General features: G+C 37.2%; 1 long non-coding RNA gene across 1 annotated transcript; it reads left to right on the forward strand.

Moving 5' to 3' along the window:
- The first annotated feature begins 2,526 nt into the window (after positions 1-2,526).
- Positions 2,527-9,618, forward strand: LOC118020603. The gene is made up of 3 exons (XR_004681951.1): positions 2,527-2,575; positions 8,660-8,774; positions 9,523-9,618. It is a non-coding gene; the product is annotated as an uncharacterized LOC118020603 (long non-coding RNA).
- Positions 9,619-17,945: the final 8,327 nt, after the last annotated feature.

Genomic DNA, 17,945 nt, shown 5'->3' on the forward strand with positions numbered 1-17,945 from the left:
GGCTCTTTCCATAGCATCTTCTCCAACCACAATGAGATGAAGTTAGGAAGGAAAATTGGAAATCCCACAAATTTGTGGAAATTAATATAATACACTATTAAACAGCCAATGAATAAGATAAATCACAAGGGAAATTAAAAAAATACTAAAGTACAAATGAAAATAATAGTACAGCACACCAAAATTTATAGAATGCAGTGAAAGCACTGCTGAGAGGGAAATTTAAGGAGGCATGTGATGTAATGAGCACTGGATAATACATAATCACTGACCTCTACCTCTGAAACCAATAATACATTATATGTTAATTAACTGAATAAATTTAAAAAATATAAAAAATAAAAATAAAAACCTCAAATCAATAACCTAAATTTACAACTTAAGAAATTAGAAAAAAAAATAACAAAGTAAGCCCAAGTATAACAAAGGGAAGGAAATGATAAAGATTAGAGCAGAGGTAAATAAAATGAAAATAGGAAAATAATAGAAAAATTCAGTGAAACTAAAAACTGGAAGATGGTTCTTCAAAAAGATCAAAAATATTGACAAACTTCAGCTAGATTGACTAAGGAAAAAAATTCTCTCTTCTGTTTTTCCCTTGATCCTAAAGTGCTGATGGAGATAACCAGAAAATAAATTATAAGAATGTTCCATTAAAGATATCGAACTGATTAGCAAAGATGAACAAAGAACCAAATCTTTATGTAACTGGAAATCTTATAAGAAATATGAGGAAATAGAATCCATCTCTTTAGTAAGAGAAAATTGTCCCAAATCTTCTGGATAAATAGGAACCTAAGTCCTTAATTCCTAACTGACTTAGCAATTATGCTCATTAATCCTAAGTATCTAATAAGACAGGTATCTAAATATCCAAGTATAAGGATAATTATTATAAGACAGCTTATACTATAAAAATGTAAACAATCTAAATGTTTAACAGTGATTGAATTATATGTCAATTTAATCAGTCCTTTAAAACATTGTGGAAGCATATTTGACATGGGAACATGTCATATGTTCTTTCTCTTGCTAATATTTTAATATGAAAAAATTACAAACCTACAGAAAATTGAACAAACTGTATAGAGAGCACCTACACAACTACCACCTAAATATGGTAATTAACACTTTACTATACCTGCTTTATCACATATTTATCCATCTCTGTATGCATTGATCTTTTTTAAGAATGTATTTCAAAGTAAAATGCAGACATCAGTTCTGTTCCCTTAAGTACTTTAGCATGCATATTATTAACTAGAGTTCAATATTTGTTGTTTTTTCCTTAGGTAAAAATTTGCATACAATGAAATGTACAAATCTTAAGTGGACCATTAAGTGGACCAGTTTTGACACATGTATACAACTGTGTAACGCAAACTTCTATCAAGATATAGAGCATTGTATCCACCCCAAAATTTCACTCTTGCCTCTTCCTCTCTCCCTGCCCCATTTTGCCAAGGCAACCACTTTCCTGATTTTTTTCATCACAGCTGAGCTTTCCCTACTCATATGAATGAACTCATAGAATATATACTCTTGGGGGAAACTTCTTTCACTCTGCATTATTTTTTTGAAATTCATCCATATTTTTGTGTATATGGGTAGTTTATTCCTTTTCCTTGCTGAGTACTACTCCATTGTATTACTCCACTGTATAAATGCACCACAGTTTCTTCATCCATTCTCCTGTTTTACAGACACCTGGGCTAGGAAATATGTAATATGTTCTTAAATGAAAAGAAAAAGACTGTAAGATAAGATAGGTCATGTGGGTTTCATATTTGTAAAATACACAAGACACTCAAATGTGTGTATATGTATGTGTGTGTGTCTATCTCACAGAGACATAACACGCTTTGGATGCCTGAGATTCAGATTGTTATATATATTGTTATATATATAGTTCTATATAGTTCATATATAGAACTGTATATATAGAAAGCTATCTGATAGTCGCCAACACTATAACAGAGTATTACCCCAGTGGTTGAATTTGGGTGATTAACATTTTGCTTGTGTGCTTTCTAGCTCTTCTACAATTAACATTCCAGAACTAACAGCCCCTCTTTGTTATTAGACTTCACGGGATGGGACTGTAGGGATCTGAGACTGAAAAGAAAACACTGAGCTGTAACGTGAGTTTCCTTCCCTGCAATCAGCAGGAAGAACAGCCATGTAACTGCTTGGCTGGAAGAGCCGCGACATGATCATCTCCCCACAGAGAGAGGTTCGGTTACTATAAAGGGACCAAAGTGCCATCTGTGGAGAAACAGCTTGTGAAAAACTTCTCTCTAAACACAGACTCAGACTGGAGTGCTGTGCCTGGATTTGAAAGCCACCTCATAAAATCCCCAAAGTTATTTTTTCACTATTTTACAAAAATTCCGAATTAACCTTTTGTTTCTTGAGGAGAACACGGTGAAGAAAACAATGGAGCATTTTACTAAAGGTCATTGAGAATAGAGTGCCAAGGAGAAAGGAAACCTGAATTTGCATGGAAGGATAAAACAATAATGCTGACTAAAGGCCTCACTTTCTATCATCTTTGAAGCTACATGAGGTATACAGGGTAGGTTTTGCTTTCACTGGCAAAGTGGGAATAATTAAGTGACATCACTTGGCAAAAATCATGGGAAGTGGTAGCTTAGAACCCTTGTGCCTTTGTTCTTTTTTTTTTTTTTAAGATTTTATTTATTTATTTGAGAGAGAGAATGAGAGACAGAGAGCATGAGAGGGAGGAGGGTCAGAGGGAGAAGCAGACTCCCCGCCGAGCAGGGAGCCTGATGCGGGACTCGATCCCGGGACTCCAGGATCATGACCTGAGCCGAAGGCAGTCGCTTAACCAACTGAGCCACCCAGGCGCCCTGTGCCTTTGTTCTTAAACTAAAACTCTCCCTGCTCTATCTGTTGAGGACCCTCAACTGTGTCATTGTATTTAAAGTGTTTTGGGTTTTTTTTTAATGTATGCAAACTGCTATGGCACTCCAAACTTCTAAGAGAGTCAACATTTTAGGGTTTAGAGAACTTAAGAAGTGGAGGATGAGATGACAGAGGGAGCAAAGAGCAAACAAAGAAAGACCTCAAAAGGACCTGTGTCTGCTGAGACGATGAGCAAACAATAGAGGTCAACACATGAACCTCCCAAAGTGGTTGTTCCATTTTGCATTCCTATCAACAATGAATGAGAGTTCCTGTATGGATCTTGGATCCATACTGGAGTGAGTGGGAACATGGGGACAGAGAAAAAGCAGCCAGTGATTTATTCTAACTCTCACACCATTGTCTCTCTCTTTTCCCTCATTTTCCCTTTTATCAGCTCAAGTGCCCCCAGTGATTCCCTTCATGTAGGTAATTAAAAGAGTCTTATCATTTCCTTCACATCTCCATGGAAAGCAAATTCTGACTAGGATAATCAGGATGCCCTGAGACTGGCTTATCCACTGAGAAACTGAGCAGGGTCAGAAGTTCTTCAGTCCCTCACATCTGGGGCCTGTGAGAACATTTCACATCCCAGCTTCATTATGTAAACTTTCACTTTCGGAAATATTTTAAAGGGCTCGATTGCTGTAGGTGGTTCTAGTTTGGGTCAGTGTTGGGAAAGAAAGTTCTGGCCCAGTTGATTGCTCCAACTGCCCCGGGTTATGGCTGGAAGCCTCAGTCAGGAAGAGCCCAGATGCCCATGTTTTCTCTTTTGTCCACTCCACGGGCCATTTAGAAATGTAGTTGTCATGATTTGCTACATCATTTTGGAAACATTTTCTAGGAAATCTTAGCTTGGGGTGAAGTGCACTACATATGGCAAACCCCGACTTATGAGCCGAATGGAAATATGCGTTTCCAAGAGAAGTACATACCTCCTTTTAGTGTTGACCCAATCTGGATATGGTGTAACACATCCATATTTAGAGTTGATTTAAGCTACTGACTGTGAGTTCACTTACTAAGTTAACAGAAGAGTCCAAATTCAATGAGGGCATTTGTTTCAACACAATAATTATTGCAATAACAATGTGTTTGCTTTCCTCTTATAAAATAACTAATTTGAATGTATGGCTTAAAGAAAACCTTTTTAAGTTTCATATTTTGTAAATTAGGATATACCAAAAAAACTAAGGAAACACACCATCATAAAAGTGTTCTCAGAATATTAGAATAGAAAGGAATCTTATAAAGAAATTGACCCTGAAAAGAGATTAGACAGAAGTAATGGATTCACTAATGTCATCAGTATCAAAACACTAGAAACTATTCTGATTTCAGTTTTTCCTCCTTAAATTATGAATTATTTGAAATGCATAGGAAAGAATGGACAAGAATATAATCGAACATTCTTGATATAAAATTTTACCATATTTTATTCAACAATTTTTAATCTAAATTTTAAAACCCTATGTACTTTTCACTGACCGATTCTCTGTCTCTCTCCTCAGAGTTAACCATTCTGTTTGCTGTTTATCATTTCCAGATATGTTTTAATGCTTTTAAGTCATATTTAATTATCCATAAATGTGAGTATGACATTATTTTTCATGCATTTAAACTTTTTTCTATTTGTAATTCTTGTATTTTCTGCAATTTTTGAATTCTGTGTAATGAAGAATTAAAAAATAATACTGAAGACTAGCCATAGACTTAGGAGAAAATATTTGCTGAAGACACATCTGATAAAGGACTATTATCCAAAATATACAAAGAACTCTTAAAAGTCAACAATAAAAGAACAAACAACCCAATTTAAAAAATGGGCCACAGGCACCTCCTCAAAGAAAATATACAGATGGCAAATAAGCACATGAGAAGATTCTCCACATCGTATGTCATCAGGGAAATGCAAATTAAAACAACGAGATACTATTGCATACCTACTAGCATGGCCAAAATCCTGAACACTGGGAACAACAAATGCTAATAAGGATATAAAGCTACAGGAACTCTCATTCATTGTTGATAGGACTGCAAAATGGAACAGCCACTTTGGGAGATAGTTTGGTGGTTTCTTACAAAACTAAATATACTCTTACAATGGGATCCAACAATCATGCTCCTTCGTATTTATCCAAAGGAGTCGATAACATGTCCACACAGATTTTTACCTGCACATGAATGTTTATAGTACTTTTATTTATAATTGCCAAAAACTGTAAACAGTCAAGATGTCTTTTAGTAGGTCAGTGGATAAACTGTGGTCCTTCCAGACAATGGAATATGATCCAGGGTTAAAAAGAAAAGAGCTACCAAGCCATGAAAAGACATGGAGGAACCTTAAGTGCATATTACCAAGTAAAAGAAGCCAATCTGAAAAGGCTACATACTATATGATTCCAACTATATGGCATATTGGAAAAGGCAAAACTAGAGACAAGAAGATCACAGGTTGCCAGGAGTTGGGGGTTCAAAGGCAGAGCACAGATTTTTAGGAAAGTGAAAATATTCTATAAGATACCATAATGATGAATTTATGTCATTTTACATTTGTCCAAAACTATAGAATGTAAAACACTAGAGTGTGGGCTCTGGGTGATTATGATGTGTCAGTGTAGGTTCATCAATTGTAAGAGATGGACCACTCTGATGGATGGACCACTCTGGTAGGGGATGCTGATAATGGGGGAGGTTGTGCATTTATGGAAATGGGGATATATGGGAAATATGTGTATCTTCCCCTCAATTTTGTTGTGAACCTAAAACTGCTCTAAAGAAATGAAGTCTTTTTTTTTTAAAGATTTTATTTATTTATTTATTTGAGAGAGAGAGAGAGAGAGAAACAGCATGAGAGGGGATAGGGTCAGAGGGAGAAGCAGGCTCTCCGACGAGCTGGGAGCCCGATGTGGGACTCGATCCCAGGACTCCGGGATCATGACCTGAGCCGAAGGCAGTCGCTTAACCAACTGAGCCACCCAGGCGCCCAAGAAATGAAGTTTTAATTTAAAAAATTAAGTCAAAAAATTAAGCCTGATTAGCGAAAAAAATTCTGATAATAATACTGATTATATATATATATAATATTATGTACTGATCACATCTAGTATAATATATATAATATCAGCATGTAATATATCAGTATATCAGTATGTAACAGTATTATTATATATAAAAATATATACTGATTATATATGTATTACAATATATAATATAATATTAATAATGTAATTGTAATATATAATACATATATTATCAGACATCTGCTGTTGTTGTAGTAGATGAGAAAAACAAACACCACATGGAGACTGTAAATTGTTTTTGCATAACCTGTAAATATTCTTGGAAGTGTTTAGTAAAAAGGGTTTTAACGTTTTTTTTTTTAAAGTAACTGTCATTGTTTACATCTGTAACTTTTCCCTTTCCTGTTCTCATTAAAACATTCAGGTGAAAATGTAGGCACAGTAGCTTCCAGCTTTAGAATAAACAACCATTTGGATCGAAAAGACACGCACACACACATACACACACATATGTATAATGATGTGTAAATTTCATCACTTTTATTTTCTGGTTTGAACTACTAGATAGATAAGGTTTGAGATTCCAAAATACAAGATTTCCAGGAAGTGAAGTTATACATCAAAATTTAAGAGATGGATGGAGCAGCCCACAAAGAAGTTAGAGGGAACAGAGTGCAGAAGAAAAATAGAAGAATGCGGTGTTATCACAGGGCATCATCAAAGTATTGGAGTAGTTAACAGTGTCCAAAGTGACATTATTTTAAGGAATACTGAGAGCACAGTTAGAGTTTTCGCGTAGGAAGGAATGAGAACTGAAGAATTCATTTCACCACAAGATATGCAAACATTCAACCCTTTGCTCCGCCCACAGTCCCAAAGGCACACAATTAAGTTCTTTCATTTCAGGAAACTTATGAGAGAATATACAGAATAAAAGAATTTCAGACTTTATAATTCTTCACATGAATAATTTCTTTTTTTAATTTTTATTTTATTATGTTATGTTAGTCACCATACAATACATCATTAGTTTTTGATGTAGTGATCCACGATTCATTGTTTTTGTATAACATCCAGTGCTCCATGAATAATTTCTATAAAATAGTTCAGAGTACAATTCCTTCTTGTTGATTATTTCCATCTATAAGACTGTCACTTAAAAACATTATTTATCAAAACCAAACCCTGTATAAATCCTTACCCACTATATTACATTGCTTCCTCCAAAAGAAACTTAAGAGTTTGGGTTTGGAGCCAGTTGGAATTCCATCAATAGCATGTATTAGCTGTATAACATTGGGCAATTATTTAACCACTATGGGCTTCAGTTTCCTCTCTCTTAAGTGGAAATGATAGGGTTGTTTTGAGGATATGACAGATAATTCATGTAGTAAGGACTTAATAGTTATAATAATACTAAGGCTCTCATAACATGTTTTAAAATGCCATTGCCTTTGCTTTTTGTAATTTTTCCTCTCAACAACTATATCCAGGTCTTTTGTGTTTGAAAAGCACCTTGTAACCTATGCTCTGATTTATATGCACTTATTTATAACTGCTATTAGTACAAACAATATGACATCTCCTTGACAAAACTGAGCCCTGCCCCTTTGCAGAACTTTTTAAGTTTTTTACCCTTAGCACTTGAGTGGTTTCTGGCTCCTAGTAACATGTCCTATTAATGAATTGAAGGACAAAATCAGGAAAATCTTGACAGATACAGAAAATGTACATGATGAAATTTAATATTCATTTATAATTTTAAAAATACAAATACTCTTAGCAAACCAGATTAGAACAGATTTTTTAATAATCTAATAATGAATATCTACCAAAAAAACTTCAGCAAACATATATAGTGATGAAATAATGAAATTAGACCCTTGGAAATTGGGAATAAGGCAGGGATGTTATCACTTCTATCAACAATTGCTCAAGTTCATGGTAGAACAGTAAGTCAACAAAAAAGGCATGAAAGATTTAAAGTTTGAAAATGAAAAAATAAAAGTGAACTTTTACTATATGAAGATAATATGCTTATATATGAAGAAATTTTCAAATAATTCACAGATATATCATGAGACTTAAAGAGTGCTTTGCAAGGTTGCTATATAGGAAATCAATATTTCACAATTAGTTCTTTTCTATATATTAGAAAGTGTTAGGAAATAAAATTTATTAAATGCTTTTATAATAGCATCATGATATCATATACCTAGAATCAATCTAACCAAAGTTGTGCTAGACTTCTATACAAAAAAACTGTAAGCACTAAAAAAAATTGAAGAAAAACCAAATCTAAATTGTGTTATAAAATATGAATGGATTGGAACACTCAATCAATTGTAATCTAAACTCTTGTGGATTTTTTTTTTTTTATTTGACAAGCTGAATCTAAAGTCTATAAGAAAATGCAAAGTACTTAAGAGAGTCAAGACTTTCTTAAAGAAGAAACATAAGATAAGAGGACCAATTCTCAGATACCAAAATTTATTATACAGTTTGAAACAGACCTCCAAAGTAAAGCTCTCAGATCTGGCTAGACTCCACTTTGCATGGGCAGTATCTTGACTAGGGTTTCCAGGACCCAGGAAAGCTGTGTTGAGCTATTCCACACTTACTTTTGCTCAGTGTGGCCACCTTGTTTCCACTGATTTTTAGTGCCTTTGTCTAGAAATGTAAATCTGTAGCTCATCTTATGTATTTTTCAGAAATGTTTGTGGTGTGAAGAATTCACCAGTCTCACTAGAATTGGAGACAAATGCCAAGATTCTCAAGGAGAGAAGGGAACCAGAGGATGACAGATTTAGACACAATAACCCAATGGTAGGAAGCTGGTTCTTTGGGGACAATTTTTATGGGCAAGTCCTATCAGTTGAATCTGTCTACTAAACCTCTAATTTCAACTGGTAGGGCTTTGGGTTAAATAAATCACACACTGTTGTGTGATATAAGAAATAGATAGATCCCCACCAGCTCCCAAGTCTGGTAGCCAAGTGCCGAGCACAAAGCAGCAAAGTTGTAAGGATGAATAAAATCTTTAAAGGAAGCTGAAATAGCAAAGGGAGAATTGTCTATGATCCATGTGTTGCAAGAGGAAGGCCTCCCTCCAGGGACCATGGATAACCCCGGGGAAGAAAGAAGGCCTGAAGCTCTCTCAAGTGCCTGCTGGACTGGCAGTCAGTGACTTTATAATCAGAAATTAAATAAATGCTTGAATTGTGGATGGGTGAAGATGAGAGAGTGGAGCTTTCAGTTCCCCTGACCTCTGTGTGGCAGGGGCTAAAAATGCAGGGCTGACTACAAGGCAAATGACGTTCTTAGTGCCTATGTTATTCCTTTTAATTCAGAAAAACTCTATTTTTACATGCAAGTTCACCTTTTTATTCTTAAAGATGGCTCTTCTGCCTTCCAAAAAGAGCTAGACCAGGCTCTCATTTAACTAGTTTGTATAAAAGTATTCTGAGATGTTTGAGATTTTGTTTTAAAAAGTAGAGCATTGAAGGTACCTAATGGAGACATGGGTCATTTGTGAGTAAAGTTTAAAAATTATTTTTGACATGATCTTTTTAAGGAAAACGTTACTTTGCTGGATGAAAACTGAAGAAAAGCAATGGAGAGGATGTCAGAAAACAATGGATTTAGAAAAATTTTCCACTAAATGAAAACTACAGAGAGCTGCTTCAGGTATAGCTGGATCTAAATGCTCTCACCATATGATCAGAAGATTATCTGTATTCATCTCTTAGCTTTGAATTTTTTTTCATTATCTTCATTTTCCAAAAGATTATTCCTGGCTGGTAGTAAGATGCACATGAGTAACTCAAGTCTTCATTCTACCACCTTCACAACTCCAGTGAAACAAATGCACCCCCTTTCTTTTTCTTTTTTGTTTACTTTATCTTTCAATTTTATTTGTTTTTTTTTTGTTTCTGAGATATAATTGATATACAGCACTGTATTAGTTTCAGGCATACAATATAGCAATTGCATATTGGTATATACTGCAGACTGATCACCACATAAGTCTAGTTAACATCCATCACCACACATAGTCACACATGTTTTTCTTGTGATGAGAACTTTTTAAATCTACTCTCTTAGCAGTGCAAACAAATGCACCCCTTTTCTGATATAATTGGTAAAAATCTTTGGATTGACTCTAGTTTTCCAGACCTGTGTGACTGGGGCTGGGGTCAGCCCCACCGTAAACACATAGACAAAATAAATGTGGAAGGGGGTTTCCCCAAAGTGGTGCTATGCTGATGAACACTTTCCACTGCAAAATATTTCCTAAATGGAGCTGTGATCAACTCTATTGCTAAGGAAGTATTTGTCATGTTTCTGACATGATGGTCTTGCTAATATGCCTGGAAGAGAGTCGGGTTATCTTCACTACTGAAATCTGCCTCCTGTGCCAGTATTCACACTTCCTAGTGGGTGAAGCCCACTGGAACCTGTGGTGTAACATGGTTTTTTTCCCCCATGGAAACTTTGGTGATTTAAAACGAGTGCTATTTTTCAAGTCTCTGTTTTTCTAAAAATTTAATAAAATACTTAATATATGTGAATTTTTAAGATATGGCCCATAATTACTTAGCTGATGTCCTGGGCTACATTTTTTTAAGATTTATTCATTTGAGAGAGAGAGAGCACAAGCATATGAGCAGGGGCAGAGGCAGAGAGGGAGAGAGAGAGAGAGAATCCTCAAGCAGACTCCCTGCTGAGTACAGAGCACAACGTGGGGCTCGCAGGGCTTGATCCCAGGACCCTGAGATCATGACCTGAGCCAAAATCAAGAGTCAGACACTCAACAACTGAGCCACCCAGGCGCCCCTGTTTTGGGCTACTTTTATCCCCGAAAGTATTCTTTATGAGATACCTTAACTCCAAAAGTAAAGATCCCCACCACTAAAGCCATTGGACAGCCATTTACTAAGTGCCTGCCAGTTAAGCTCTAACTATTTATGTACAGGGTATGTTAATTAACCAGTAAATTAGAGTCTCTGGACTTTCCCCAATTTTGGGTCTATTTCTTCGCTCCCTAACCTGATTTAGATTTTCTCCCATGTAGGAAATTTAAATTTCATCAACACAACTTCAGTATTTCATGGTAACAAAGCTGTATTTGAAGGTACATACTAACTAGTAAGTGTGGTCTGATACAAGTAATACCATTCATAACAAAGAGCAACAAGAAAGTTGCAGTTTCAAGTCATGTTTTAGTAAATAGAACATGAATATGAACTCTTGACACCCAGGCATGGTTTCTGCCACTTAATTAAAATAGTGAATGTGATAAAATCCTTAAAACTAGCCTGTGTCAGAAGCTCCAACCCATGTGGCGCTGCCAGGTGCTGTTCTTGAAACAACTTACAGTAAAAGAAAAAATGTTTTCTTCGGTCATCCTTTTTTTTTTTTCAGGAAGAAGTAAAAGGCAACTTAATGAATTAGGGATGATTGGAGGCGGTTTACAAGGATTGAGTCCAAAGGTAAGTTGGAGTTTGTAGGAAATAGCATTTAACCAACTGAGCCACCCAGGCGCCCAGTAGGAAATAGCATTTAATTCTCTCCCTTTTTTGCTGGTATCCCCTGCTTAGGCTCTCGGTGGCAGCCAGTGTTCCTAGTTATCTGAAGGGCAAGAAAGCCTGAAGACAACTACGAAGAATCCAAGCCACATCATCTAAAATATAGAGTTGTGATCATAAATACAAACAGTCAAGGACTCCCCAAACCCTGGCATTTCTGAAAATAGGCATATCCAGGTGCCGCGCCTGGCACTGGGCGTGTGGGTGACAGCCAGACTGACCACTGTGTGGACAGTCCGTTCTGTGAGGCTCCACTGACATGAGTCTTTCTTCAGGGCTAAGATCTCCTTCAAGAACTTGGGATGAGCTCTTGGAGCTAACTGGCTGACCTGGGAAACCCACACCAAGCAGCAAAGGTACCAGAGAGGGATTGGGTTTAAAGTTTTAGTTATCTTCTCCAATATCCACCTCATTCTGGGAAGGAGGCAGAGAGCTCATCTGCTTTGCAAAGGTGAGACAAAATTATCCAAGGAAACATAAAAGGCAAGGTCAGTTTAGATTCAGAAAATCACTGCACCAAAATTCCATAAACCTCTCCCTGCAGAAATGAGGCAGGCAGTTCTGGGTCAAGCCATTTCTTAACACATGTGCAAAATGGACCGACCACCCAAGAGGTGGCTCTTCCAGAGCAAAATGGCCTGTGTGCCTTCTGCCTTCCTGCATTTGCAATTCTGGGCCCAGGAGCAAGCTGATGACATCAGTCTAAGGGCAGGGAGGACCTTTCCTATTCATTGTTGGGCATCTAAGTTGGCAGCTATCAGGAGAGAACTCGTAATTCAAAGACTTCACCAGCGGCTTATATGCAAAGTACTTCTAATAGCAAAGCATAGAAGAGGATTTAACAAGTAAAAACAGTCATCTCACAAATGCATTTTTAAATCTTTCTTTCACATTTGTACAATGTGACAAATTCGAACAAAGGTGCCCTGGGGTTTTCTTGGAATAATTCATAACCCGGTGGTTTTGCTGTTATATTGCTCCTCCTAAAGTCCCACAGTGTAAGCCTCTCTTTCCATATTATACCCCTAATATTGTTTATTCTCCCTATTGTGTGACTTGCCTTTTCAGCTCTCTCCTCCAAATTACACAAAGTTTAGCTTGAGGCTTTGACATCTATTAAAACACCAGGTCTCCTTCAGGTAGTAATATACTTGATGACTGTTTTCACTTAGGACATGAAGTTTGTTATCCTATCAGCTGGGCCCAAAACAACCCCAACCAAGTTCACCAATTTGCAGACTGCAAATATTTTATTTGGCTGGCTCAGTGATTTTTGTTTTGTTTTGTCTTGGTTTTGTTTGGTTTTGCTTTGTAATTGAGTTTGAATGACTTTTGGCAGAAGATTCTTTCTCAAATTCTGTAGACCCCACCCCTCCCTAATGCCATGAACCATACAGACATTGGGGTTTGTGATGATTGCCTGATATTGTAAATGGTGATAGCAGGCACCCATGTCTCATTCACAATCTCATGATGAAAGCTTTCAATATTGTGGCTCTAAATTTGATAAGATTCTTTTTTTGGTTTGTATTTGTACTATTTGTGTGGTTTGTGTTTTTTTGTGAGATTATCAGATAAAGAAGACCTTTCTATTTCTTGTGTACTATAAGTCATTATCTCAAAAGGGTGTTGAGTTTTACCAAATGCTTTCTCTGTCTCTACTGAGATGACCATATTATTTTTCTCCTCCTTTTCTGTTAATTGCTAAATTACATTGCTTGACTATCAAATGTTAACCGAACATTATATTTTCAGAATAACTCTCTCTTGGTTATGATACATTATCCTTGGTATACAGAACTTGATTATGTTTGCAATTATTTTGTTTAGAATTGTTACCTAACTTGAAGAGAGAGCTTAGGTTTTAGTTTTCCTTTTTAGAAAAGGACAAGTCCTTGATAGGTTATGGAGGTCAAGGAAATGCTCAGCTCTTTACAGAAGTTGGGAGGGGTTCTCTATTTTCTGGAAGACCTTGAGTAAAACGTATGTTATTTTATACTGTGGGAAGGGTTTTAACTTCAAATTTTAGTAGATACAGAAGTATTTGTGTCTTCTTTTTCTATATGTGACACTTTGGTAATTTGAATTGCTCTAGAAATTTGACCTTTTTAAAAAATGAAATTTCAAGTTAATTGATGTAGGGTTCTAAATAATAGCCTCTTATTATCTTCTTAATGCCTGCATGATTTCTAGGGATGTCTCCTTTTCCATTTCTGATATTGGTAATTTGAGCCTTTTCTCTGTTTTTCACCAGTCCTGCTAGGAGTTTATTGATTTTATTCATCTCTTCTCGGAATTAACTTTTGGCTTTATTTTACCTACTTGTTTCTTTTCATTTGATCACTTTTAATTGATAATGACTCAGGTCTGATGGCACCATAACACGTAGTTCAGGATCCAGATATTTGTAGCTATGTGCAGAAACATCATGGATGTGAAGGCTGCAGACTCTGACTATCCGGGTGTGTTGTCCAGTGGCCTCAACATCGTGCACAGCATTGCTGTCAGTGATGTGGTTTTCTGAGATAATGAACAGTTTGTGGACTCAGTGCAGGGAAAACAAATGCAATCTTCTCTCCATTTAGTTATCACTGGAAGATTCAATGTATATTCAAGCTGTACAGAAATCGTTTGTGTTAGTATAAAGGAAGGTAGGCTCTAGGTAGGTGTTTTCATCTATGTAAATATCCAGCAACACAGAGTGGAAGTTGTGTGGGAGCTGTTACAGTTATCTGACTGCGGGACACCTCGTATCCCTGACCCCTCTCACTGAATGTCCACAGTGTTTCCCAGTCAGTGTGACAAGAGGGACAAAAAAGCCTCCTAAAATTTCCAAAATGTCCTTGGGTGGCTCTACCATCCCACTGAGGTGTAACCACTGTCATATGGCAGACTATCCTCACTTTTTCATTGTCAAAAATAGATCTTTCTTTAACTCCTCCATCTCCACTATAATTCAGGGTTGACTACTGGGCTCCACTTTGCCTCTTCTGCTTGGACAAGTTGCGGCTCCCCAGGGGCTTGCCCTAACAGAGGCTTCCTCTGGGCTGTATTCAGTCCTCTCACCACCACCACAGCGATGCCAGCGCAAAATCTATTCCCATCCTATGGAGCAGCCTGGATTTGGGTCTCTATAAAGCCCTGTGGTATGCTTCCACCACTCTTCTTCACTTGGGTCATCCTGGACTGACCTGCAGTGCAGCCTGAGCTCTGTATTCCAGCAGGTGGTTACCTTGGCAGTAAAACTCCCTCCCTGGAGGGCCCAGGGAATTTTACAGATCCATAATTGACATCAGGGCTGAGTGGAGGCACAGTATGTCCTGACTGGGTTTGGTACACCAGTTCATTACATATTTTAGGGGCACTGCCTGGATTATTTGTCAGTTTCAAAATCCTTCACCCACGCTTTTACCTAGTTGCTACTTCTGCCTCTTTGGGCCCTTAACTACCTCTCCTGGGTCAACATGATGTTGTGTATTAATAATAAAACTCTCATTCTCTATGCTGGTAGCAAATTCTAGGATGATGTTAACCAATCAGATTTCAGGGGCTGCAGCTTTCAGTCCCAATAGCTAACTGGGATTTCCCCCACTGTGGGTCCATGCCACTGATGGATTCAATATGCACTTGATCTTGAGGCCCTCAGTTCAGGCACCTGTGGCCCTGCCTGCTTTGAGACTGCATCCCTCCTTTAAGCACACCCACCCAGCTGATACATCAAATCTCTTCTGACCTTTTCTTTAACACAAGTCGTTGCTTTCCTACCAAGGTAGAGTGAGGCCAGCAGCAACGACAGGGTGACCGGTGGATCTCTGCTGCAAGGGCTGCTCAGGTACCCACCTGACTTGTTGAGACTCCTCCTCCCGATGAAACTCCTACCAGCGGTGCCCCTGGAGACTCCCATAGCCAAGCAAACCATGTCCCCAGCTGCTCACCAGTGCACTGCCCAATCAGGATTGAAAAGGAGCCTGACCTTTGCAGGAGTACTGATGTTTTGTTTTGTTTTGTTTTAGTCATGCTTCCATCTTTCCTGCTGTGCTCCAGCAAGTATTGCCAGAGGCAATATGTCATCAATTTTAACACAACTAACAGATGGCCAGCAAATGGTTGTTTGAACTTTCCCTGAGTATACATGTTGGTGTAACAAGACAGGGCAGACCTGAAGCCTTTTTCAAAAGAGGCTACTATTTATCGAGGCAGCTGTTCTGATACCAGATCCAGATTACACTTACATTGGCATCCACCTTGTTTGTGTGTGCTTCTGCATTTCTCTCCTGTCCGATTTTCCAGTATCCTAATATTCTTCTATACTCTGGGATTCTTACTTTACCTCCTCACTTGCCAGGGTTGGCACTATTTGCCTCCTGTCAAACACAGATGAATCCAAACCATGAGCAGAGATGCTCACACAGGTGGCCTGTTGAGAATCTGGCCTCATCCTAATTTGGGCCAGAAACTGACTCCTTTGACATGTGGATTGTTCCTGAATTTGGTGCCCGAAGTAGGTACTGCCAATAATGTAATATAAAATGAGAACACACATAGAATAGATTCTGGGAGATATCAGTGTATATAAGCTACTTAGACTTTCACTAAAACTTTTCTTTGTAAATATTTTCTTTATAGTTAGTCACTAAAAATTACAGAGCTTCAGTCACCCAAAATGTATTTCTTATGCATAATCACTGAAACCAGAAATGTAACCTGATTCTGAAATTGAAGCAAGACATTTTATTCTGGTTTTCTTCATGGGAAATGACTGACTTTGGTAGAGTAGAAATAGAAAGTTAGAAGCTTATGAATAAGAACCAAAAATATATAATGCATAAAGTACCCATTACAATGTTTGATAAATCAAATTTAATAGATACAATTTAAGATGGCTAAAGGGTTTATTGGCTTTGTAAAAACTAAGCTATATCTGAGTTGAACTTCTGGCTGCTGAAAAGTTTGCTGAAATGCCTGGTCAAATGGACTTGTTCTTAAGCACAGAGATGGTTTCAGCTGTACCTGTGAAGCCACAGCTGCAGACCACATGCATCTCCTCTCAATGTCCTCGTATGTTCCCTAGCTTCGTCACCATGGCCACACTATAGATTTGAAGAAACATTTTCTCATTTAACAGGAGACCTGTTCAAGAGGAATTATGGACCAAAAAATACCTTTTCCATCAAACTTCTGTGGCCTTTCCCATTAATATGCTGTGTTGCTAACACAGAAAAGTCGGTTATGGAAATAAGAAAGTCCACCATGGAAAGTGAATAAAGTACTAATCTTTGTAAGGAGCACAAGCTGGGATATTAGGAAGTGGAATTTAAAACATACTAAGATTTCACTTGTGGGAATTTTCATACATGGTATTTCCTTAGTATAAAGATATATATTCAAGACACATTTATAAGAGAAAAAAAAAACCAAAGACATATATGCAACAGAAAGTTGGTTAAGTACAGGAGTCTTCCATATAATATAATACTGAATTATCACACTTCTTAACATAGATCTTTACTAAATACTACATAAAATATTTACAAAAGAATACCAAGTGAAAAAAAAAGTTATGGAACACACCTGGTTGATCAAATTTTTATAAAAATAAATTTATGTATTCATACAAAATCTAGATAGAGATACATCAATATGTAATAATAACGAATGGTAGGGCATTAGGCAATTTTATTTTTCTTTACTACTTCTAATTTTTCTGCAATGGACTTGGATTGATTCTGTATTAAATATGCTGACTAGGGCGCCTGGGTGGCTCAGTTGGTTAAGCGACTGCCTTCGGCTCAGGTCATGATCCTGGAGTCCCGGGATCGAGTCCCGCATCGGGCTCCCTGCTCGGCAGGGAGCCTGCTTCTCCCTCTGACCCTCCCCCCTCTCATGTGCTCTCTCTCTCTCATTCTCTCTCTCTCAAATAAATAAATAAAATCTTTAAAAAAAAATTAAATAAATAAATAAATAAATAAATAAATAAATAAATAAATAAATATGCTGACTACACTAGAAAGTATACTTCCCAATGTCCCAGCTTCTAGTCAAGGAAATGACTAGTAGAAATGAAAGTAGGTCCACAGTGTTATATAGTGCCTTCACGGTCTTTCTTACTTTTGCCTGAGCTACCAGCTCTCTTGCTTTGGAAACTTCTGTCCTATATCAAATGCCAGATTAGTTGATGGAAAACTCTTGTTGGCCTTAGCTTTTACCATAAGTGAAATGGGCTCGTTTTATCATATATTCAGAATGAAATTTACAATATAGATATGGCTGGTTATAAGCATGACATGTGTATTAATACTACATCAAAATGGCCTAAAAGTTTAAAATATTCAGTGCTGTTTTTAAGTGTAAAAGACAAGGGACCCAGAAGAGAGACCATCTTCTAGCTCAAACTATAGATGGCTGAAGT

Source organism: Mirounga leonina, unplaced genomic scaffold, assembly GCF_011800145.1.
Source record: "Mirounga leonina isolate KUSES-001 unplaced genomic scaffold, KU_Mleo_1.0 Mir_174, whole genome shotgun sequence".
Lineage (NCBI taxonomy): Eukaryota > Metazoa > Chordata > Mammalia > Carnivora > Phocidae > Mirounga > Mirounga leonina.